At 59.2% G+C, this 24,041-nt stretch overlaps 1 protein-coding gene and 1 long non-coding RNA gene across 3 annotated transcripts in view; one reads left to right on the top strand and one right to left on the bottom strand.

Moving 5' to 3' along the window:
* Positions 1–15,647: 15,647 nt before the first annotated feature.
* LOC139040093 (uncharacterized) lies at positions 15,648–18,525 on the bottom strand. The gene is made up of 3 exons (XR_011493982.1): positions 17,639–18,525; positions 16,073–16,341; positions 15,648–15,912 (listed from the first exon to the last, which is right to left on the bottom strand). It is a non-coding gene; the product is annotated as an uncharacterized lncRNA (long non-coding RNA).
* Positions 18,526–18,708: 183 nt separating this feature from the next.
* BAHCC1 (BAH domain and coiled-coil containing 1) overlaps positions 18,709–24,041 on the top strand; it is a 75,778-nt gene continuing 70,445 nt past the window's right edge. Inside the window, exons 1-2 of one of the 2 annotated variants that reach the window (XM_070483817.1) lie at positions 18,709–18,866; positions 22,941–23,014. The gene's annotated coding sequence lies outside the window, so the exon portion shown is untranslated. The remainder of the gene's footprint in view (positions 18,867–22,940; positions 23,015–24,041) is intronic. The other variant, XM_070483819.1, reaches the window with a different exon arrangement.

The following is a 24,041-nucleotide window of genomic DNA, read 5'->3' on the forward strand; positions in this document are numbered from 1 at the left end:
CCTCGAGCAGGAGCCAGCACCTCCCTGGCTCAGATTCTTCCCTGTAAGATGAGGGGGATCCCCGGCTTGGATTGATGCTACACCCCCGTCCCCTGACTATTCAGGATCTGCTGTGGCATCAGGGCCATTTTGAAATCCATCCTTGGCCTAAAATGTAAAAGACGGCCAGAGCCCGATGAGCACCAGCCCTGAGCAGAAAGGCACCAGCTGCTCGGGGCTGTTGGGGACGAGGGGCCCTGTGTTGGTGGGTCAGGCAGAGCGTGCTCCCCAGAGGCGCTGCTGAGCACTGGCCGCCGGAGAGGAGGGGGCTCCAGAACTTGCTCTTGCGCAGTGGTCAGTGGGGATCCTGTTGGGGTGTTAGTAGCATCAGCCCAAGTCTGGGATTCGGAATTTAACAGAGAAATCAGATGATACTGAGCCGCTCACGGGCGTGGGGGTGGGGGAGCTCTCACCAGAGAGGCAGGGAAACCAAGGCCAGAGGGAGAGCACAGCTGCCGGTGTGGGCACTGGGCCCAGCCCCAGGCCCTGCCTCGGGCTCAGTTCTGTCTGGGGCATGGGCAGCAAGGGCCTGGAGCACGTGGAGGGGCCGAACAGGGCTGGAAGGCGCCCTGGTTCCCTGTTCCCGGAGCTGGAGAGGACCTTACTCCCAATGCCATGGAGCCTGGGGGCATGCTGCCCTCTGCCCGCAGGGCCGTGTTTGATGAGTGTGTCATACCCCGAAAGGCCCCGGTTAATGCGCTGACTTCCTGTTCCAGCTCCGTTGCTGACACAACCACAGGCAGGCTAACGGCGCGTCCAGCAGCGTGCCTGGGGCTGGGGGCAGCTGTGGTGGCACCCCGCAGCGCTTGTCCCTTGGCTCCGGAGGCCCCTCTCCGAAGCTCCCTGTGACAGGGGACTTGAGGGGGCACCCTCAGGGTCTGCTGGGGACAGTGAGCGTTGGCACGGCCTTCCTGGCGGGTCCCTTAGCAGTGTCTATCCAAAGACGGGTGTGCCTTCGCTTCAGCTTCTACCTGCAGGGATTTTCCCAACAGCCAAGCTGGCGGGCCAGGATGTGAGCAGGGACTTTCATACCCGGCACGGGGATGGGCTGGGGCTGAGGCTGGACCACTGGGGAAGATGGCAGAGCGAGAGCAGTGAGGGGGGGCGGGGGGGAGCAGGGAGCGGCGTGTGTGTGTGTGTGTGTGTGTGTGTGTGTGTGTGTGTGTGGTGTCTGGTGTGTGTGGCGTGTGTGTGTAGTGTGTGGCCTGTGTGGTGTGTGGTGTCTGTCGGGTGTGTGGTTTGACGTGTGCAGTGTGTGGCATGTGTGGGGTGTGTGTGTGTCTGTGGTGTGGTGTGTGGCGTATGTGGCATGTGTGTTTGTGGTGTGTGTGTGCATATGTGGTGTGTATGCCTGTGTGGCCTGTGTGCCTGTGTGGCGTGTGTGTGTGACATGTGTGGTCTGTGGCGTGTGCGGTGTGTGGCGCGTGACTTGTGCAGTGTGTGCCTGTGTGGCAGGTGTGTTGTGTGGTGTGTGTGGTGTGTGGTTTGTTGACACAAAGTGGCTCCCCCTGCACGTGTCCCGTGTGGTTGAGGGGAGAGGGCCAGCGCCGGGAGCATCCTTGCACTTTATCGTTTTTCTACCTTTGCGATTTTTTTAAGTATCCCTCTGTTTTCCTAGACCTTCCATGACATTTCCACACATGTGGTGACTTGGAGCCCGGAACTTATTCCTGCCCAGTTTGCAGAGAGGCCAGCAGCCCTAAATCAAGGAGCCGCAGGCCGCCAGCCCTCCGACATCTCTGGGCATCCTGATCTGTGGCTGCACCACCAGGTCCCTCCTCCTGCACCCGTGGCTGCTCCCCGGGGGTCTGAGGCTCAGATTGCCCTCTGCTTTTCTCTCCCAGGGTGCCTGTCACGGGGTTTAGAACCCAACCCAAATCCAGGAAGCCCTCGGCTGGAAACAACGTACATCAGAACCAGGAGGGCCCAGGGCCCTGGAGCCCAGCCCCTCCTCTGGGGAGGGGTGCAGAGCCCTTCAGTGGGGCTGGCCCAGGCCAGTGCCCTCAGCCTCCGGGTACTTGGGCACCTGGATATGTGGGGACCGGGCTGCCCTCCCACCGTCCCTTTCAGGCCCAGGCCACCCTGGCTGGCCCCCAGGTCTAGGGTCACAGGAGGAAGAGGCAGGTGAGAAGGAAGATGCCAGAAAAAACACAATCAAACTGTGGATGTTCATTTGAGGCCAGCTCCCAGGTGCCTCAGAAACCAAGTGGAGCCAAGAGGGTGGGCGGCGCAGAGAGGGCTCGGCAGGCCCGGGGCAGCTGTGACCGACTGTCCTGGGCTGACTCTCCCGCCGGTGGCGCTTTGCCCAAACATGGCCTTGGAGCCAGCAGGGTGCCGTGCTTAGGGTCAGGCAGCCTGGACTCTGGCTGCAGCCGTTTAGCCTCAGCCGAGTGACTCTGTCCCTCACCTGTAGGCAGATGGAGGCCCTTCTCCATCAGGTGGCTGCTCCCAGGGCACCAGTCTCCCCCCAGGATGGCCTTGGGAGGAAAGGCAGGCAGCCCGTCCTGCGCTCTGTGCTCCCCCAGCTCGGGAGGTGGCCGAGCCCCTGTGATACTCCTGATCTGTGAAGGTGTGGGGCCTGCGGGGCTGGAACAGAAGGGAAGCCCAGCGTCCCAAACCTGACCAAGGTTTCAGGCACTTTCCTCCATGTTGGAAGCTGGACCAGGCCCAGAGCTCCGTCAGGAAGACAGAGGGCCATGGATCCAAGCCTACTGGGGGCGGGCGATGCGGTGCTGAGAGGCCGGGGCCCCAGGGCACAGAGGCAGCTCTGTCCCTGCACCAGGCTGACCGGGCCAGCCTCAGATGGCGAAGGAGGGTACCTGTGGGAAGTAGGGGGGCAGACAGAAGGGGCCTGAGGCTCCCCAGGTGAGCCAGAGGACTCCCAGCTGCTGTTGGGACCTGCTGGACACGAGGCAGTACCCAGCTTCCCCAGAGCCCCAGCTGCCTGGCCTCCTGCTGCTGGGGCAGGCGTGGCTCACAGTGACGTCAACCATCAGGACTCGGGGCTGTTCTCTCCTGGAGGGAGCAGCCAGCTCACCCCATCCACGTGTTGCCCTCTTAGGCCCCAACTGCCTCGGCCCCTTCGATCCACCCAGTCCTTTTCCTCTAGGATGGGGTGAAGGACCGGGCAGCCCAGGGCTCCTGAGGGAAGCTGCTGGCCCTTTCTGGGCTCAGTTTCTGCATCCACAGAATGGGCATTGGAGCTCTTGGGGTCGGGACCTACGTTAACTGGGGCAACTGAGTAAGACGGTTCTAGTGAAAGGGGCTTATAGGCACCTCAAGTCTCCCCAAGGGGTCACCTTGGCAGGCTCAGTGAGGACAGGGGTAGGACAAGAGACTTGCTTGGGAGGTGCATCTGATGGTCCCCAACTTGGGCCTGGCAGAGCTGGCCCCCCTCCTCTGTGCCCAGGTGCAGGTGGGCTGGTTCTTCCTCACAGCGCCCTTGAGGGAGGCTAGTTAGTCTAATTCTCGGATGAGGCTCAGCAGGATCAGAGCCCCCAGGGTCACCTGCTAGCCCAGGTGGAAACAGAGGGGGAGGAGCAGATTCCAGGGGAGTCCCGGGGCCCTGGGCAGCCCCTGGGCTCAGGCAGAGCCCACCACCCTGCTCCTGCCCGGTGGGTGAGGGTGGCATTCTGCTATGGCTCTGGACAACCCAGGAAGTCACTTTGCCGTGCCCCAGCCTTCTGGCTCCCTGGGATGTGGGCCCACATGGCGAAGGTGACGATTGACACCCATGTCCGCCCGGCCTCGGCTTTTCTCCAGACATTGGCTCAAACTGCTTGTCTTTCTTCTTTCCCTTGAGGCCCTCTCTTTTCAAATCTTCTCCTCCAGAGCAAGCCCTCACAAGGGCAGCCACAAAGCAGAGACCCTCGGGTCCCCAGGAACTGACTGGGAAAGCCACATCCGGGCAGAGTGCTTGCCAGGGCCTGCCAGGCTCGGGGAAAGCAGAAGCAGGGCCCATGCAGAGGTGGGGGCGCTGGGAGACAGGACTCAGCCAGCTTCCTGAGCTGGACCTCGGGTCCCAGTGTGCAGTGCCACATGGACATCTCTGCCTGGGGCAGCCCACAGGCGTCCTCCGCCTCATTCACTGCAACCTCCCTTAGTGGGTTGAATTTTGTCCCCCAAAAGATATGTTGAAGTCCCGCCTGAGACGGTGACCTTATTTGGAAGTGGGGTCTCTGCAGACACGGTCAAGATGAGGTCACGCTGGAGTAGGGGGCAGCCATATCCAGTTACTGGTGTCCTAAAAGCAAAGCGCTGGGAATGAGGGTGGAGATGCGTGCACAACAATGTGAATGTACTTAATGCCATGGACTTACAAATGGTTAAAATGGTAAATGTTATGTACATTTTAACGCAATTTTAAAAAATGGATAAAAATTATAAGAAAAAAAGTGAGGCAGAGGGAGATTTAAGATACAGAGGCGTAGAAGGGAAGAAGGCCATGTGACGAGAGACACAGGTTGGAGCGATGCGGCCATGAACCCGGGGAGATTGTCACAGCCACCAGAAGCCCCGAGCCTGGGGCCCATGTCCCTCAGAGCCTCTGATGGAACCAGCCCTGTCCACACCTGATCTCAGACTTCTGGCCTCAGAGCTGCAAGAGAATAAGTTTCTAGGGGGCTGGCCCCGTGGCCGAGTGGTTAAGTTCGCTCGCTCTGCTGCAGGCGGCCCAGTGTTTCGTTGGTTTGAATCCTGGGCGCGGACATGGCACTGCTCATCAAACCACGCTGAGGCAGCATCCCACATACCACAACTAGAAGGACCCACAACGAAGAATATACAACTATGTACCAGGGGGCTTTGGGGAGAAAAATGAAAAAAATAAAATCTTTAAAAAAAAAAAAAAAGAACAAGTTTCTGTTGTTCCAAGCTTCCTGGTTTGTGGCTATTTGTCACGGCAGCCCCAGGACACCAACAGCAGGCTGCCACCAAAGGCTGGATGCTTGGGGAGGGGGGCCAGCAAGGTGGGGAGGAAACTAGAGGCTGCTGGGGTCACAGAGGAGTCAGACGGGAGGCGGAGGCCGTCCCCTCACCCAGTGTAAGTCCACGGGGACCTTCGCAAGCACAGCCTGCCAGGAGGGCTGGTCGTAACGAGGAGGTACCTGGACACTGCAGGGACATGGCATGGGTCACAGGGCGCCGAAAGGATGCACTGCAGGTCCGGGGCCTCCCTGCAGGGTCAGAAAGTTGAAGCCAGGAGGCCACTTCAGGGAGGGGACGCCGGGGTGGGGAGCACTTAGCTGAGCTGGGAGGGGGAGTGAAACAGGGGCCTGTCCCTGTGGCCAGTGGCCTCCGCTGCACCAGAGCCAAGGGCCAGTGCCCTTGGTTGACCCAGAGTTGATGCCCACCTGATGGGACCTTCTTTCTTCAGGCTACTGGGACGCACCAGGCTGGGTGGCCCCCTTGCCTCTCTGGTCTCCCCACCCTCTCAGGCTGCCCTCTCTCACCCTTGCGCTGACTTCACCCATGCCTCTGCTTTCCGTCCACACCACGCCTGGCCTCCCGAGTCCGAGCCTGCAAACGGCGGTGGCTCTCCCCGTCCAGGTGGACCTGGTCGCTGACACCCCCCTCAGGCCGAGCAGACGTGCGCACCAGCCCCTGAGGCTCCCCGAAACCTGCCGGCCCGCGGCGCCCCATCTCAGCGAAGGGTCCCCATCCCTCTGGGCTCAGGCCCATGACTGCTGTCTGCTTCACTCCCTCCCCACTCCCACAGCAAATCCCCGTGGCTCCAGGTCTCCAAATTCATGCGAAATCGAGCTCCCACCTGCTCCGAGCCTGCCAGAGTGCCACCCTCTCTTCCCTGACCCAGAGCCTCCTCTCACTCGGCTGAGCTCCCTTGGGTTTTCTCCCAACAGCCACAGCTGTCCTGCCACGCTCAGAGCCTGCCACTGGCCTCCCCTGCCACGCTCCCAGTGGCCTGCAGGGACCTCTGGAATCCAGCTGCCAGCTTCCCCACCCTCTGCCTCTCCTCTCCTCCCTCCTGCCCCCACTGAAGCCCCACTGGCCTCCTTTCCTTCCTGGAAGCCTCAGGGCCTTTGCACCTGCCAGTCCCTCAGCCTGAAATGCTACCCCACTCCCTTCCTGATACCTGCATTACTTGCTCCCTCATCTCCTGCAGCACTTTGCTCAAATGTCATCTTGACCATCCTATCTAAAATTGCAACACCCCTCCGTCCTCCCAGGCGCCGTGCACTTCCTTCAAACATCCTATATAATTGATCTATTTGTTCTGTCCATGCTCTGTCCCCACTCACACCCCCACTACAGTGTAGGCTCCCAGTGTCCAGCTCTACAAGGTCCCAGCTCCCGGTGTGCCTAGATGAGAGGATTGGCCGTGAGGACTGCTGCATGGCAGGTGAGCCTGACCTCGGAATGTCCCTTCCCTGAGAGCTGTCCCCACACTCATCCACAGGGTACCCTAAGAGGCGTGTTCAGCCTCAGCTACTGGCCTGAGAGGTTGGGCCCCTGCCTGGGAGCTGCAGCTGGGTCTCAGGGCCACTGGCCTGCCGCTGGCCTGGGAGTCTGTGCTCTGCTGCGATGTGGTCAGGGTGGCTCTGAGAGGAGAACGCCACTGCACGGAGAGAAGCAAGCTGAGTGGACAATGAGGGGCCCGGGAGGCCAAGATAAGCTTTCCCTGCAGCCTCATCCCGGGGACCTCCTCTGCTCAAGCCTTTGGGTGGGCTCACAGAAGGCTGCAGATGATTGGCACAAAACTAGTCAGACAGACCAGTGGACAGGAGAGAGGATCCAGAAGGAGATGCCCCTCACCCTTCTCGAATCAACTGATTTATAACAAAGGCCACTGCAGTGCAGGGGGAAAGGATGGTCTTCTCATTGAAGGTGCCATGTCAGTTGGACATTGATGGGGAAAATGACCCTTGATCTCTACATCACACCAAATACAGAAATTAATTAAAAATGGACCACAGGACACAATGTGAAAAGTAAAACCAAAAATCTTCTAGAATAAAACATAAAAGAATCTCTTCAAGACATCGTCTTTGGCACAGGTTTCTTACATGGGACCCAAAAGGGACTCCCCATAAAAGACAAGACTGAACTTCATTAAAATTAAGACTGTCCGCTCATCAAGATGTCATCAAGAGAGCAAAAAGGCAAGCCACACACAGGAGACAAGATTGCCTCCAAACCTCTGTGCATCCTGAGAGATGGAGAGATCCAAGAAGAGCCTTGTGTCCAGAATATGCTATAAGGAACTCCGACAAATCGATAATTAAAAAAAAAATGCAAACAAACCAGTTTTTCTTAATGGGCAACAACACACTTGACCGGGCACTCTGCAGACCTCAAGATCTCCAAATGGCTGATACTCTAATGCAAAATTGGTCAACCTCCCTCATTAATCACCAGGGAAATAACATTTAAACCACAATGAGATGCTACTTCACACCCACCAGAAAGGCTAAAAGTGAAAAATCTGAGAGTGTTAAGTGCTGGTGAGGATGCGGAACAGCGGGAGCTCTCATATACCTCCGGTGGGGTCAAAGTTCAAAAACCCATTGCCAATTTCTACTAATTCCTGTGCCTGAGCTATGACCCAGGAATCCCATTTCTAGGTGTCTCCCTGTGATGGTTAATTTTACGTGTCAACATGACCGGGACACCGGGCGCCCAGACATTCAGTCGGCCATTATTCTGAGTGTGCCTGTGAGGATGATTGTAGGTGAGATTAACATTCACTGGAAGCAGACTGAGCTCCGAGGGTGGGTGGCCCGTCCAAGCAGTGACAGGTCGGGCGAGAGCAAAAAGGCTGAGCCTCTGGAAAGTAGCAGGGGGCTTCCTCCAGCTCCACTGCCTCGAGCTGAGACATCGATTTTTTCCTGCCTGAGGACTCGAACTGAAACATCAGCTCTTCCTGGGTGTCCAGCCCACCGGCTGCAGATCTCGGGACCTGTCAGCCTCCATGACTGTGTGAGCCAATTCCTTATAGTAAATCTCTTTATCTCTTCATATATATATTTATTTATGTCTATTATAAAATATATATTCATATGCATATCAACAAGCTATACATACAAATATAAACAAACAAATAAGGGCTTATAGCACCAAAAGGCGGGACTAAGAACGTACACACCAGCTCTCCTCATCAGAGCCCGCGGCTGCTGAAACAAAGGACTACAAACCGGTGGTTTAAAGCAACACAAATTTATACTCTCCCCATTCTGGAGGCCGACAGTCTGAAATCAAGGTGTTGGCAGGGTCGGCTCCTTCCGGAGGCCCTGAGGAGAGTCTATCCACGACTCTCCTGGCTCCTGCTGGTTGTGACAAACCTCGCCGTTCCTGGGCTTGTGGCCGCATCCCTCCCATCGCTGCTTCCATCGTCACGTGGCCTTCTCTGCAGGTCTCCTCTGCGTGTCTGTCTGATCCCCTCTGCTTCACTCTTATAAGGACGTTTGTCATTGGATTTAGGGCCGATCCTAATCCAGAGTAATCTCATCTCGAGATTATTGACTAATTACATCACGAAGATCCTTTTTCCAAATAAGGCTGCACTCACAGGATCCGGGGGACACGTCTTTTTTTGGTGGGGGGATGGGCACCATCCAGCAAGCCCCAAACTGGAAACCACCCAAATGTCCATCAATAGGAGAACGGATAAACAAATTACGGTTTATTCCTACAATGTAAGGTAATTCAGCTACGAAAAGGAACCACTGACGCATGCGGCAAAACGGGTGACTCTCACAGGGGTGACTCGGAGGGAAAGAAGACAGACACGAAAGAAACAAAGCAAATCCGTGGGCTAGAAGTCAGAAGAGTGGTCCCCTGGTTGGAGTGGGGGGTGGGGGGTGGGTTTAAAGACTGGAAGGCCCCAAGGGCACCCCACGGGGGCGGGACACTTTCTGTCGTCACCTGGGGGTGTTGGTGCTCATGGGTAAAAACGTGTCGGGCTGCAGCTAAAGATGAGTGCATGTCACTGTCTGTATGTTCCACCCTAATTGAAAAAAGGAGCCGGGCCAGCCCAGTGGCGCAGCAGCTAAGTGTGCATGTTTTGCTTCGGTGGCCCGGAGTTCGCTGGTTCGGATCCCGGGTACAGACACGGCACCCCTTGACAAGCCACGCTGTGGTGGGTGTCCCACATATAAAGTAGAGGAAGATGGGCATGGATGTTAGCTCAGGGCCAGTCTTCCTCAGCAAAAAGAGGAGGATTGGCAGCAGATGTTAGCTCAGGGCTAATCTTCCTCAAAAAAAAAAGGAACCCAACCAAGACCTCAGGCTGAAGGGAAGCCTGGGGGCAGGGTTACCCACCTTTGGGTTTGGGGAATGGTAGAGAGGGGTGCTGGCGGAGCTTGGGGGGAGTCAGAGGCTCTGCTGTTTGAAGGTGGCCTCAGACACCTCACTCTACCTCTCTCAACATCAGTCTCTCCGTCTGTCAGATAGCGTGTGAGCCCTGCCCCCCACAGACGGCAACTTCCACAGGAGCCAAGGGGTCTTCATCTTACATCATCCGCCCGGGGTGGGGGACTGCTCACTCCAGGGCGAGGGACCAGGGCCAGCTCAAGGCAAGAGGCCAAAACCAGCATCTGCAGGTGTGCATGCATGAGTGTGCACATACGCATGCAACCATTCCACACACGTGTGTGCATATGTGCACATGCGTGAAGATATTACCTAGAAGTTAAGGTTGGGGAGGGGGAGGCTGAGGCCTGTGGCTACTAGAAATGTTTAAATTCCTCACGTGTGGCTCCCATGATATTTCTGTCTGACAGCTCTGCTCTGGAAGATGAATCAGGGAGGAGCTGGGCAGAGGGAGGACAGGACCAGGGTGTGACCGGGGCGGAGCATCCAGAAGTCTCCCTCCCTGGGGCCTCCCCCAGGCTCTAGTGCAGGGCCTGCTGGATAGAACGCTCTCCATCTTGAAAACCGTTAATAACCTTTGAACCAGGGGCCCCACATTTTCATTCCACATGGACCCACACATTATGTCCAGGCAGGTGGTCTGGTTCAGGGGGTTCCAGGGGGCTCTGGGTTGGGCCTGGGCACTGGGCTGTGGCTGAGGGGAGGTGCCAGTCCCTGTCACCTGCCCGTACCATCCAGGGCAAGGGGGCAGCCTGTGGCCGGATGTGTGGAGGCTGCCCAGCATCGGACATCCGGTGCTTGATCAACCATGTGGGGAGGTCTCACCCACGTTGTCTCAAGGCCGCCCAGCATCCCCCGGCCCCCTCTGGCCCCTCTGCAGGCTGCTGTTCAGCGGGAGAATCCTGCAGCCTGAGCCGCAGCGAGCGAGCTGGGGGCAGGGTGGGGGTGGCGTCGGAGAACTGAGGGCAGAAGCTGTGACAGCAGTGTCACCCTGCAGGGCTTAGCTTGGGGCTGCGAGGAAGCCCACTTCTGTGTAAGGTGACCCAGGTGTGGGAGCTCTTTCCACGTCGGAAAAAAGATTAATGTCAAGTGTCTAAGTTCAAGATGTATGTGGACCAACACTCACACGCACAGGTCTCCCTCAGCCGCTCTCACTCTGGGCCGAAATCCGTCCAAGCAGATGGGGGACAGTTGGGAGAGGCCTAGATCAGGGAGGGCCACCCCCTGCCCCCCTGCGCCTCATTAAGTCACAGCCGGGCCCCCCAGGACCCTTGGGGCTGCCAATTTCTCAGGAACCAGGGGCCATCCCCCTCCCTGGTCCCCTCTCCCAGCTCAGAGAACCCCTCTGAGGCATCTGCTATGCTGTCCTGCCCCTCCCCACAGCCTGGCACAGCCCTGGCAGTTTGGAAAGTAGCCACAGGGCTGCCTGTCTGTCCACCTGTGCTTCTTTCTTGGTCAGCTTCATGTTGGCAATGCAGCCCTGGGCCCACGAGGTCTGGGACTGTGGTGTCTATGTCCTCCCAGGCCCTCTGTGTCCCGCCCTGCCCAAGTGTCTTCCTGCATTTCCCCGGAGGCTGGAAGCAGAGCAGTGGGGAGACAGGGGAGATGATCCAGAAAGAGGCTGGTCAGTGAAAGTGGCCTCCTGGGGCGTTGGATGAGCTGGGGCCAGGCAATACAGACCTTAGGGAGACTCTGGGTAGAATTGGGAGCAGGCAGGAGGCGGGGGCCGAGGGCAGAGCAGAGCCCTGCTGAGGGAGCCAGAAGGGCCTGGGCGCAGGCAGCACAGGCCTCACCTCCTCCTTGGCCTGAGGACTTCCAGGCTGGGATGGCAGGCAGGTGGGAGTGGGAGGTGGGCCACCAGAGCCTGCGGGAGCATCATCCACAGCTGATGTCCTAGGTCCCTCCTTCACCCAGTGATGGGTGCACTCACCCCAGACAGAACAGGGTGCCCCACTGGACCAGGCATGCACGCTGCTCCAGACGGCCAGGTAAAGGCCAGGCAGGCAGGAGGGGGCATCCTCGGCAGTGTGTGGCCAGGTGGGAAGCGTCTCAGGCTGCCCTTTGAGAACAGCGGATGGACTGGGACATTCCCCTGGAATTCACAGTGAGCACCTGCTGTGCCCCTGGCCCCGTGACTCTCTTAGGGGTGACAGCTGCGGTTACAGGAGATAGAACAGCCAGGGCAGACCAACCTGATTGTCCCTCACATGCTGTGGGCCCATGGCAAGTCACTCCACCTCTCTGTGCCCCAGTCGCCACATTTTCAGAGTAGGGGCAGTGTCTCTAGACCCGAAGGTGGCTGGGAGTCTAGGCCAGGCGGCAGGTCTGGAGAAGCTCTCAAGTGCCCCAGAAACATCTGGGAGCAAGGGAGCCCTCAGGGTCCTCAGTTTCCCACTGTCAGATCAGGTGGTCCTCAGTTGGAGGGGACCTTGAAAGTTGGTCATTCTGATCTCCCGTTTCCAGGAGCACAGTTGGAGTGCTTTTTCTCAAAAGAAGAAAGACAGACCAATGCCAAGTTCTCCCCATTCAGCCGGGGGTAAGAGTGGGGTGAGGAGGCAGCCAGGACACATGGAAAGGTAGTCATTTCAGACTGAGGGCTCCCCTGCAGAAGTTCCCGTCTTTATAACCTAGAACAATCCCGACCTCGTGGGGCAGCTGGGATGGTGATGTGAGATACTGGGTTGGAGCCCCAGAAGCTCTGGACACAGGGTGCTCAGTTGAGGTGGGCCGTGAGCAGCCTTGTTAGAGGAGGGCAGGTTTCTGTGTGACGCCAACAAGGAGAACCAAAGAGACTCACAGAGCCTGTAGGAGCGAAGGCAGAAACCATGGTCCCTGAGCCCCGGCAGAGACTCCCTGCAGGCTGGCCGTCCTGCTGCCCCTTATCCAGATAGAAAATCCAGTGCTGCCAAAACCCAGTTTGAGCTTCCTGGAGTCCTCATTGGTGACTCCAAGTTCAACCAGGCGCCCCCAGGCCTCAGACCTCCCTCCCCAGCTGTCGGAGCAGGTTTGGGGATGGTCTTTCCCTGGGTGGCTGATGGCGCAATGCTCCCCTCTGCCCCACTTTGCCCTGGGAACGGAGAGGGAGAAAGCCGCCTCCCGCCGTCCTGTCTCTGTGTACTTTGTCCGGGAGAAACTTGAGAAACTCACACCCTCGCCTTCTGCCCAGGATGGGGAGAGCTGCCCCCGGGCCAGGCCAGTGTGGGGTTGGTGTCCTGTGGCTGCCGTAACAAGTGACCACAAACGAGCTGGCTTACAACAGCAGGAACGTGCTATCTCATGTCTGGAGGCCGGAAGTCCACAATCTGGCTGTCAGCAGGGCCACACTCCCTCCAAAGGCTCCAAGGGAGTGTCCTGCCTGCCTCTCCTCTCCCAGCTCCCGGGGGCCCCATGTGGGCGTTGGCCTGCGGCCGACTCTCTCCAACCCCTGCCTCCTTCTTTGCGTGGCCTTTCCCTCCTTCCTCCCAGATTTCCCTCTGCCTCGTATAAGGACACCTGTCATGGGGTTTAGGGCCCACTCTAATCCAGAATGATTTCATCAGGAGGTCCTCATCTCAGTTACATCTGCAAAGACTCTTTTTCCAGATAAGGTCCTGTTCACAGGATCCAGATGGACGTGTCTTTTGGGGGCCACCATTCAACTTCCTCCAGTGGGACTCCCAAGATATCACGGAATCAGGGACAGAGCTGCTCCTGGTCATGTGGTTACAATTGTGGGGCGTGGGGTCTGAGAGCTGTGGGCAAGTCACAGACTCCTTAACAGAAACACCAGACACAAACAAGCTGGCAGCGGGGGCTGGAGACTGGCTGAGGTCACAGGGGCAGGGCCTGGCCCAGAGGGCCCTCGGTGAACATGACTGCGATTGTGACCAAGAAGGAGAATGGCGAGAAGGAACGGCCCTCGGCCTCAGATGCTCGGCTCCAGGCTTCTCCGGGTCTGTCTGAGCCGGGGGTCCTGCTGCCTCCGGAGACCGAGGAGGTATTTGACTCCTTGCCGGTGGGCGGCCCTATAGCTCCTGCTGAGCATGTGCAGGTGCAGCTGGGCCAGAAACGGTTTGCAGAAAGTGAAGGGTCTGGTCTCAGGTCATCGGGGGGCTTGGTCCCTGTGGACACTGGGCAGTCCCTTAGAAACCAGAGGGGAGGGGCCGCAGGAGAGCCCCAGCAGGCCTGGTTCCTTGGGGTCCAGGTCACACAGAGGGCCTGTGGGTGTTTGGTGTGGTGTGGGCCCTAGATGTGCCCTTGCATGGTATGTGATGGGGGACGGGGCACAGGCGTGGGTGCAGGCTAGGGCCTCGGGTCGCCCAAGCAGCCCGAGACATGCGGGGTTTATGGGGTCGACCTCCTCTCCACGGGGCGGAGGGCAGCCTTGGCTTGGGCCTGACACAGTCTCTCTCGTTGAGCGCGTGGGAGCGATGGAGCAGATGAGGCCTGGGGGCCAAGGGCCTTTCTGCCATCGGTATGCCGCTCAAACCTTTGAACTTCGGACCTCGGCTCTATTAATAACGTAAATCACCCAACAGGAGGGGGAAGCAGGGGCTGGGCCTGACCCGCCAGAGTGCCATCTGCCTCCGCCTTCCATGCCCGTCACCCTCCTAGGGCTGGACCCTACCCCTGTCTCTCCCAGGCACTCTGGCCTCTGGCCTCTGGCTGACTTTCCCCATGGCCCCCACCGCTCAGCCTCGGCCTCCCCACTCGGAGAGGCCTTCCTAGGAGAGGAAGGCTGTGGGCGTCTGGAGCCCAGGTAGACCCGAAGAGCCCCCTCTGCCCCACCCTACCTCCATTTGAGGGCAGGGGGAGGGGTCTGCTTTGTGGCCGTAGGGGAGGATGCAAGGACTGGGCTCAGCCAAGGATGGGAGCAGTACCCCCAATACTCTGCAGAGCCCCCTTGGCCATTCAGACGTCTAGGTGAACTCTGGTTGTCCTAAACCCGAGGCCAGCAGTGGTCCCCTCTGCGTTTCTCCCATCAGAACCCAAATCCTACACTTCTCGGGGTTTGCAGGGCTGGGTGGTACAGCAGCTGGAGCTCAGGCTGGGTGGACGGCCAAATCCTAGCTCTCCTCCTTCCTGCTGCATGACCTTGACCTGGAGGGGGAGTCACCTGCTGTCTGAGGCTCAGTGCTCAGGAAACCTCAATTCTTCCTCTTGTCAGCGAGGGGAAGCAGCCAACCCAAGCAGGATGCTGGTGGCTGCTGTGCCCCGAGACCCAGCCTGTGGCCACGGCCATGTTTCTTCCTGCCCCCCTACCCCTACAGATTCCTTCTTTGACCCTGTGTTGGGGAATCTCTCCCGCCCCCTCCCCAGGGGTCTGAGGGTCCACGCAGGACTCCAGGCACCCCCTCATCCCCGAGTACCCAGAGCCAGCCTCTCAGCCAGCACCCTCTCCTGGAAACCTCCAGTATCCCCACAGCCAACGCTCCCAGGGGTTTCCTGCTCATGGCCCTGGATCCTGGGGTGCAGGTGGAGCAGAGCCAAACCCCAGCCCAGGGTGAGAGCTATGCTATGGTGAAAATTGGGCAGCCCAACCAAGGCAGGATTGGTGAGGGGATTTTGGCCCCACTGCCATCTGGGCCAGGAGCCCTGGGCAGAGGTGGGGCCGCAGCACAGGCGCCACTGCAGGGGGTGCAGGGATCCACATAGGGATCTGAAAGGAAGTTGGCTCGGCCTTGTCTGGCCCCTGCCACATCAGGCAGCCCCTCACTTACATCAGGCCCTACACACTGGCTAACCGGTTTCACCCTGGACAGGGCTCTGACTCGCTGGTATGCCTGTCAGCAGTGGCCTCTGACCCCCCGGGTGAGCCTTTCCCGAGGCCCCTGACCCTGAGGACTGGGCCCCCTATACCCTGCCATTGCTAGGTACCTGGCCCCCTACCTTGGCATGGCACATTCAGGGCCGTGGACCTCTCGTGGGCAGGGGTCTGACTGCCCGGGGCTCACCTTACTAGGGATGTTCAGGAAACAAGTGCTTTCGGGGGAGTGGGAAGGACTTCTGGGGGCTGGTCTGTGTTTCCCCTGGATGCAGTGGACTGAGGGACTAGAGCCAGAGCCGATGGCACCTGTCCTGGTGGCCTCTATAAGGCCTGGGAGAGGGTGTCGGGCAATCTGAGACCCCCCAGGGCCTACCACTCCTCAAAGGGTCTGTGGGGCCGGGATGGGACCTCTGGGTCCTGGGGTGAACCATGAGCACTGAGCCAGGGCAGTGAATTCGCAAGGCCGCTGGAGAGGGGCCAGCATGCCTCAGGGCTCCCCAACAGCCTGAGACAGCATCTCTGGGCCTGGAGATTTGTTTAGGGGTAATGTTTATTGTTTCTGTTTTCTCTGATTACAAAATGAATGCATTTCAAAATGGAAATTTGAGAAATACAGAAAATTGTAAAGAAGAGAATAAAACCGACTCATGCTGTTACCAGGTATACTTCCTTCGGCCCCAAGGCCGCCTGCCCAGGAGGAGGAGCGGGCTGGGCAGGTCCCAGCTGGACCAGAGGTGCTATAGCCCCCGGGTCCTCTGGGGACCTCTTGTTGTCCTCTTGCTGCCCCTTTGCCACCGGCTCTGTTCACCAAGAGGGAACAATGCTGACTCACAAGGAGCCCCACTTCCTGGCCCAGACCCACTGCACCAATTCAAGCCATTAGACCTGTAAGTAACCCTCATGCGCCCCTCCCCACTTCCATCCGCCCTTCCTGCCTCCAGGAAGGCCTCCCCGACTGACCTCCACCCCAACTTGCTCTGAAGTCATTGCAAGGCCCTCCAGGTTCCAGCAGAGGGTCTCCAGGCTCTTCTCCCCTCTGTCGTTGGGTCTCCTTGGTCTCCCCACTGGAGCTGAGATCCTGTCGGGCTGATGGATGCCCAGTGGGGGCCTCCTTCTCTGGATGACCAAGAATTCCCCGGAAGTGACGTGCATGCCACAGCCAGACCAGGACTGGGGCGCTGTCAAGTTAGGCTTCTGTTCCCAGCCGGGCCTGGTGTGGGAGGGGGATTCTGTGAAGAAGGCCAAGTAATTCTCAGAGTTACCCTCTTCACCCAAGGCCACCTTCTCATCTCCCCCAATGGCTGCAGCCATTTGAATTAAAAAAAAAAAATTGGTTTAACATTTTTTTGAAACTTGGGACTTGACACTGCTTTTCACCCTCCACCCCTCCACCCCTCCACCCCTCCACCCCCACCCCCAGGCGCAGAGCTGGAGAAGACTGTACATCCAACATCCACTCAAGGGTTAACTGAGGCCAAAAGCAGCCACTCTTGTTCTGAAGCGCCCCCAGCCCCAGGCATTGATCCCTGGTCCCGTGGCCACCACGGGCGTGTGGGTGCAGACAAAGCTGTGTTCATCCAGGCTGGGTTTGATGAGAGCAGCACAAGGACCCCATTCTCGGCCGTCCCCAGCTGCGTCCCCTCCCCCAGCAAGCATGACATCCCAGGAGGGCCCCGGAGGGCGCAGGCGCAGCTGCTGGGGCTCGGGGAAATTCACAAGGGGCCTGCGCTGGGGAGCGGTTCTGCCTGAACGGTACAGACAGCTGCAAGTCGGCTCATCATGTCTGCCGTGGGAAGCTGCCTGCATTTTTACAACTGAATCTTGAACCTAAAAGTGGAGGTTCATGTCCAGCCCGTTAAATGTAATCTTGTTGGTTTCAGTCCAATGTGACCTTTTGGAATCTGGCTTCCAGATTCTTGCCATATATTAGCAGTTCTTCCTAGCCGCAGAGATGGTGACCTACCCGGCTGTGTCTTCATCCCAGTGACTCAGAGAAAGACGCTGGGCCACTGGAGCCTGTGGAGGGGGCTTCCCAGGAAGAATGGGGCCCTGGTGGCATCCTTCTGTGGGTCCTGTGGCCCAAAGCACCCAACTGCGGTCATGAGGCCCATGTTTTTCTGCTCTCTGTCTACAAGGATAATGGGCTTGTGAAAGTGGGGACCTATCAAGTCTGCCCCATCCATGAGTCTTGGGGCTCTCTGGGACCCAAAGTCCAGCCAATCCATGTCTTGGTTTTATGGAAGAATCCGGGGCCCAGGTACCTAGCCCCTGGGTGAGAACGCGGGTAAGTTACACCGTCTCAGTCTCAGTTTGCTCATCTCTAAAATGGGCATGATCATCACTATCATCTGTGTCCCAGGCTGTCCAGAGGATTAAACGTGTACCTAGGACAGCATCTGGCACCCAGATGCCCATGTCATCTAGGCCAGAGAGGGGGACCAGTGGAGTTGCTCATAACTTTGCCCACTGGATCCGGGTCTGGGCCCCAAACCAGGGCTCTGTCCATTCCTTGCAGCTGCCCCTCACCTGTGGGTCGGGGCCCAGCACAGCCAGGTTGCCAGGTTGGTTGGCAGGGATGTGTTCTCTCTTGTGAGCAGGTGGCCCTTCCATTCTTCAAGCTGCTCCACTGGAGCTCCCTCATTCATTCTCTCTCTGAGAAGCACCCTCCTCACCCCCACTTGTTGAGGCTGGGTCCTCACGACCAAGCACCCTGTCCAAGCCTGGAGGTTTCAGGCAGCATACGGCAGGGTGGCTGCTGGGCCCTGGCCTCCTCCAAGCAGGGGGAGGCCACCGCAGAATTTTGCCCCGTGGAGATAGGATGGAGGAGGGAGTAGGGGGAAAAAGAGCCCTGCCGCTGCCCCCCGACCCCACCTCCCTTGATGTGACCCTTCCCTGAGGCGCGGACAAAGGCCGGCTGGGCGGGCGGCGCCTTTAAGGACGAAGCACGGCGGGGTCGGTGCCAGGAGGCGCCGGGCGCGCCCCGGGGGAGCCGCGCCGCAGGCAGAGGAGCGCGGGCGCTCGCAGCCAGCCACCCCGGGCGCGACCCGCGTGGTCACTTGCTTTCTTTTCCCACTTGCTCCGGGTGGGGGCTGGGCAGCTGGGGTCTTCCCATCGGCTGCTGGCGCTGGCTCCGCGCGGTGGGGGCAGGGAGCTCCAACGCGGGATTGGGGGCCCCCGGAGTTGGGGAGCGGAGCGAAGGCCGGGGGCGCATCGCAGCCCCATCCGGGCCCGGGGCCCTCCGAGCGGGTGGGACTGGGGTACTTGGCTCTCCTCTCCGTCCGAGGCGCGTGGAAAGAGATTTTGCCCGAAATGCGGCGGAGAGTCGGCGAGCCGCGGAGGGTGGGGGCCCAGGGCCAGGGTCGCGGTCCCACCCCCAGCCCGCCGGCCAGGAGCCCGAATTAGGGAGGAAGCATCCGGCGTGGGGCTCAGGAGCGCACCAACTCGAGGCGACCACTTTCTGCCTCCCGTCCCCCACCCCCCTCCCCGAAAAGCGAGAAGAGCTGGCGTGGAGGGAAGAGAGATTAGATTTCGCTCCTCTCTCATCAATTTTCTGTTTAATGTCACCAGGCCCCATTGTGGGAGAGGGAAGCACGTCACCCAGGCCATAAATTTGCGATTATGGCGCCTCCGGCCGCCTCCCCGTTCTAGGAGACCGGGCGGACTCCGGCGAGCAGGCCGGGACGGCCTCTGCCGGACACCCGGCCGCCCGGAGCCGGAGCCGGAGCCGGAGCGCAGCCGGAGCAGCCGCCGCGCGGTAGGTGCTGCGCCGCTTCTCCCGACGCGGGTCCGGGGGCGCTCGGCCGGCTCCATCCCCGCCGCCCGCCAGCCCCGCGGCTCAGTTTCCAAAGGGCTTTTGTTTCTGGCTGGGAAGCGGCGGCTTTGACTTTACTCCATCCGCCTGGGGAGGCTTTTTGCATCCAAAATGCCTGCTATTAAAAAATACAAATGCAAACCAAACAAAATCAGTTCTGGTGGAAAGAAAATCCCTCGATCTGCGTCTGCGCTTCCATCACGCAGAGCAGACAGCTGCTAGCTGGGCTTGGGGTTTGCATATTGAAAGGGACCTGGGCCCAGCGTGGGCCAGAGACCCGGCCCTTGGGCCCTTGGAATGTGCTGGAAGAGGTTCGTGCAAGTCATGAGCCAGAGTTGGTGGCACCGCCTGGCCCCCTGGCCTCGGCGCTGGCCCCGGGCAGGCTGCTCTGGCTACCCTTGCTTGGGCTGTTGGAAGAGGGAGTCTTCCGGGGAGTGTCCCTTTGGGACACTTTGCTGGGCACCCCTCATTCCCACCTCCGCTGGGGACTTACAGACTGCAGCGGGTCTGATGTGTCATGAATTGGGTGGAATATCTGTTTGTGCAGATTGAGGGAAAAAACGGATCTATTGAATGATTTTTAATTAAATGGATCGACTGTCCTGTTAACAAAAGAGGCGGTGGCCATGCTCAGGTCAGGCCGGAGGGGTGGTCGTGTGGCCGTGTCTGGCCAGCCCCAATGCCTGCCTCTGGGGACTGGGAGGAAAGGCTTTGCCGCAGGCCCAGGCTGCTCTGTGGGAATTTTGATGGGAATAATTTATTTTTGGTCTATATATGCCGCAAGTAACCAGGCCAAGGACTCAGTCCCCCCAGAAACAAGAGGGAGGAGAAGGAGGCGGGTCTGGCGCCTGCCCAGCCCTGATGCCCAGCCCTGGTGTCGTCCCAAAAGCAGCCCCAGAATGGAGCCTCAAGCCTTGGTCATCGGACACCGGAAAAAAGTCCTAGGGGCTGCAGGAAGCAGGGGGAGTGTAGCTCAGCCCAGGGGCAGGAGGAGGTTTGTGGGGTTTGTGGGGTAGGCCCACCCTATAGAGCTGGGGCCAGGGTGTGAGTGGGGAGCTCTGCCAGCAACAGCTTTACAACAGGAAGAGCACAGGAGGGTCGCTGTGTGACCCTGGGTGATGAACGGCCCAGGTCTCCCGTTTTGTGTCGGAAGCAAGTCCAAACGGGCAGCGCCTTACCCTCTGGAGCCCTCTGCTGGGGCAAAAGTGGGAGGGGGAGTCTGGCCGGGCTGGGGCCTTTCCAAATCTGGGAATGTGAAGAAATCCAATGGGGAAGCGGGCTTCCAGGCTCCTGGCCACCCTGGGAGCCCCGGGTGTGCAGGGGCCGGTGCCTGTCGTGCTCGCCTGCGTCTCAGGGCCCTGCCCTCCCGCTGGCTGCCTGAGCTCCGGTGCTCTGAGAACTTGGTTGGACCCTGGACCCGAGTGGTGGAGGTAGGGGCTGATGAGCTGGGGCCCTGCAGAGCAAACGGGGTTGGTCAGTTCCAGTCCCCATACTTTGGGTTCTGTTCCTGGCCTTGCTTGCCCACTGCGGCTCTGCCTGGGCCGGCTGGGTTTTATCAGAGGAGACTGACACCCAGCCTGCATCCCTCTCCCAGGGTCCTCCCGCCAGGGTGAGACCAGGCCCTGAAGTCCACCCCGGCCCATCTAGACATACCCTGACAGCGACACGTGTAAACACACCCAAGCACGGCCCTGGGCCAGCGGCGCAGGGCTCCCTCTAGCTGGGTCGTGCACACAGGCCTGTCTGCAGGGAGGCAGGTAGCCACCTGGGGAGGGTGTGCAGCCAGGGCCTGGTTGGGGGGCGGTCTGGAAGGACCACTTGACTGTCCCCTCATCAGGCTCTACCAGAGCTTTTGTCCCCGAGCAGGACAGTTCCAGCCACTGAGCCGGGTCTGGGCCTTGGTCATCAGTAGGGTTCTTCCTCAGGAGCAGGAAGGCGGAGGGCCCAGTTTGGGTCAGCCTCCTGCAAGGAGATCCCCAAAACGCATCCCCCCCTTTCAGCTTTAGAAGGTGAGTACAGATCCCCAGAGAACCTGCTTCCCCCTGCCTCCCTCCCTCCGGCCCACTTGGCAGGGCCCACTTCCTACATGGAAGGAGCAGGGCTGCCTTTGGGGAGGGCGGCCTTGCACCGCACTATTGATTCCTTTCCGGGCTTCCCTGGGGGGCCACTGCCTTCCTCCAGCCTCCATGAGAAAGTGACCAGGAGGCTGGAAGGGGCAGGACGCAGGGAGTGGGGAGGGGATGGGAGGCCCCCTCTCCTGGGCCCTCCTGCCCCCTGGGTGTCCCAGACGGCTCCCCACTCCCATTATCCCCTTTAACAGTAACAGCAATCACTGTCACTAATAAAGTCAGGGAGGAGAAGCCTAGCAATGGGACACTCCTGCCCGTTTATGAAAACCACTTCAATTTAACCCAGATGGGTCTCCTGGTTGATAACCTCACACAACCAGCACCCTGAATTATACTTTCTGTGTGAACACACTGGGTTATATTTAGCCACAAATTGCAACCCTGTGTTTAACAAGCACCTTCCCTGAGCAGAGGGGGCTGGGCAGCCTCCTGACCTGGTTGGAAGAAACAACAACAGAATTAAAGCCCCCCAAGAGGGAGGGGCTGGGAACTGCTCATCTGACTTCAAAGTCTTTCTCGCTGGCTGCTCTGGTTGCCTTTTAAAACTTAGAGCCACGTCCCCAAGTCTGTCTTGCAGCCTGTCTGTGGCCTGTGCCTCTGCGAGGGGCCCAGGGGCTCCAAGTGATCGGGGCTTGGGCCTCGGTGTGCGGGCCCCTTGCTCAGGTCCCAGCGAGGCCTCCCCGGGGGAGACGGGACTAGAGGACCCTCAGGGCCTGGCCTGGCTCCTGACAACTCTTCCTCTGATGGCTGCTTCCCCCCAACCCTGGGCCTCTGAGCGGCCCCCTCCCCTGCTGCCTGGTCCTCTGGCCCCAGCAGATAATGAACAGGCTGTGACTGGAAGTTTTGTTTTCAGTAGGGGCAGACCCCTGCCCCTGGGGGGTTCCAGGAGATCTATCGCCTTCCTCTCCCCTGCAAAACAGGCCTGCCCTAACAAAGCTTAAGCCCCCAAAGACAGAGGACGTGGCAGAGAGAAGGCCGCCCCAAGTGTAGGCATGAATTCCTGGTGCAGCACCTGGGGGAGGACCTCTGGGGGCCCCAGGGGGCGTCCTAACCCCGTCCACAGCCAGGGCACAAGGCTCCTGGGAAGGCAGGGGTCCAGGCTGCTCTGGGGAGTGCCTAGGGAGGGGCAGGGGCTTCTCAGACCTGGGCTGGGGCTGGCGCCTCTGACCTCCCCTCACGCCCCTGCCCCCTCCAGTGCACCAGCCAAAGGCTCTGATGAAAAGAAGCATCCCTTGTCTGGTGGCAGTAGACTTCCTTCAGGGGGTTGGGGTGGGAGCCGAGCCCTGCTTCCTGGAGGCTGGAGTGGTGCTGGGGGCGGAGCTCCTCCAGCTCGGACGCTTGTGGGAATGTGTGATTTTTCTTTTTACCCCTCTTCCTTGAGAGGAAGGATGCAGACTCCTAACTCTCGCACTGTCCTTGGAAGCCCAGTGGGCTGTAGCAGGTGGGATTCTGAGTGGGGGTGGGGGTGGGGAACGCTGCCCTCCAATTGAGGGAGGGTTGGGGTGCTGTGAACCACTTCAGCCCCGACCTGGGGCCCCAGCCCACCCCTCCTCCCCCTCCCCACATGCCCTGGATGCTGGGCAAGGGCAAACCCGTGGCACAGGCCCCCTCCAGATATGCCTGCCTGTGCCCGGCCCCGGCCTCTGAAACTGGCCCTCTGCGCCTCTGGTGGGAAGAATTAAGAGTCAATTTTTGTCAAGAAATTGTTTCTAATTTGCCCTTTGACTAATGGCCCAGGGAACAATGGAGAGACACCCGACACACAATTACCCAGGCGCACAGCTCTGCTGCTCTCTGGCCCAACAGGCATTTATTTGGAGCAGCGACTAATTCACAATTTTATGTAACTCACCCAACACCTCCACCCCCTTGTGTTTCATGATTTCAGACAGAGCAGGGATCATGGTCTTTTGGGAGCTGGAAGACCTAGATCTGTCGCCACTCTCGGGTAGCAGTGTGTGGGTGAGTGCTGGGCGGCTCCGGGGGGGGGGGGGGAGAGGTTCTGGGGCGCCAGGGGCCCCGAAGCTGTGGGTGGGAAGGCAGGTTCTCCAGAGGGCTGGTGCGGTGTGTGCTGTGGAAATGCGTGCATGCGTGTTTTGTGCACGTGTGCACGGGGGAGTGTGGTGTGCTTCGTGCTCAAGTGTGTGCCTGTGTGATGTGTTTGTGTACGTGTACGCAAGTGTGATGTGTGAGCCCACATGAATGTGTGTGCGCACATGTGAGACTACACATGAGTGGCGTATGTATGCATGACTGTAGTGTGCATGCCCAGGTGTCAAGGCTGCCCCGGGCATCTGTTTATCCTGTCCGAAGGCCAGAGGGCAAGCTGGGAGTGGTGTCTGCCAGGAGAGGGCAAGCTGGGAGTGGTGTCTACCAGGAGTGTGGAAGCCCTGTGCTCCTGCTAGGGAGGAAGCCCGCTGGGGGTTCAAGGATGCCCCTGGCAGTGTTCCAGGCTGGGGCAGGGCATGTGATCTGGCGGGGGGTGTGTGGGCCTCTGGCCTCGCCTGACTGGGAGCCCATTCATTTGTGAAACTGCAGGCGACTGCAGAGACCTGGACATCCCAGCTCAGCCCTGACCTCACCTTACTACCCCCCCTCCTCTCTTCTCCCTCTGCTGTCTCCCTCCCCAGTGGAAGGCCAGTCTGCAGATCGCTACACGGTGTTCCTCTAAAATTAAAAACATTTGTTAACTCTGGACAGCAAGGAGAGTAAAAAAGGAAATGGGGAGGTTTCCTCAGAGCTGATAGCGCCCAGCCAAACACGCCCTGGCCACCGGGAGCCTCACAGCGGGCGCGACACAGGGAGCTTATTTTGGTACTGCGGGAGCTGTGAGCGCTGGGCAGCTGCCAGCCCCTGCCGCATGCAGCAGGCCCGTCTGCAGCTATTTGCTGTAACAACTGTCTTGAAAGAGTATTTTTTTTTTTTAAAAAAAAGCCCACTAGATTTTTTGTAAGTGATGCTGGGGGCAGAACAAGAAAGTGGAGGAAGC

The sequence above is a fragment of the Equus asinus genome, chromosome 13 (assembly GCF_041296235.1).
Source record: "Equus asinus isolate D_3611 breed Donkey chromosome 13, EquAss-T2T_v2, whole genome shotgun sequence".
NCBI lineage: Eukaryota > Metazoa > Chordata > Mammalia > Perissodactyla > Equidae > Equus > Equus asinus.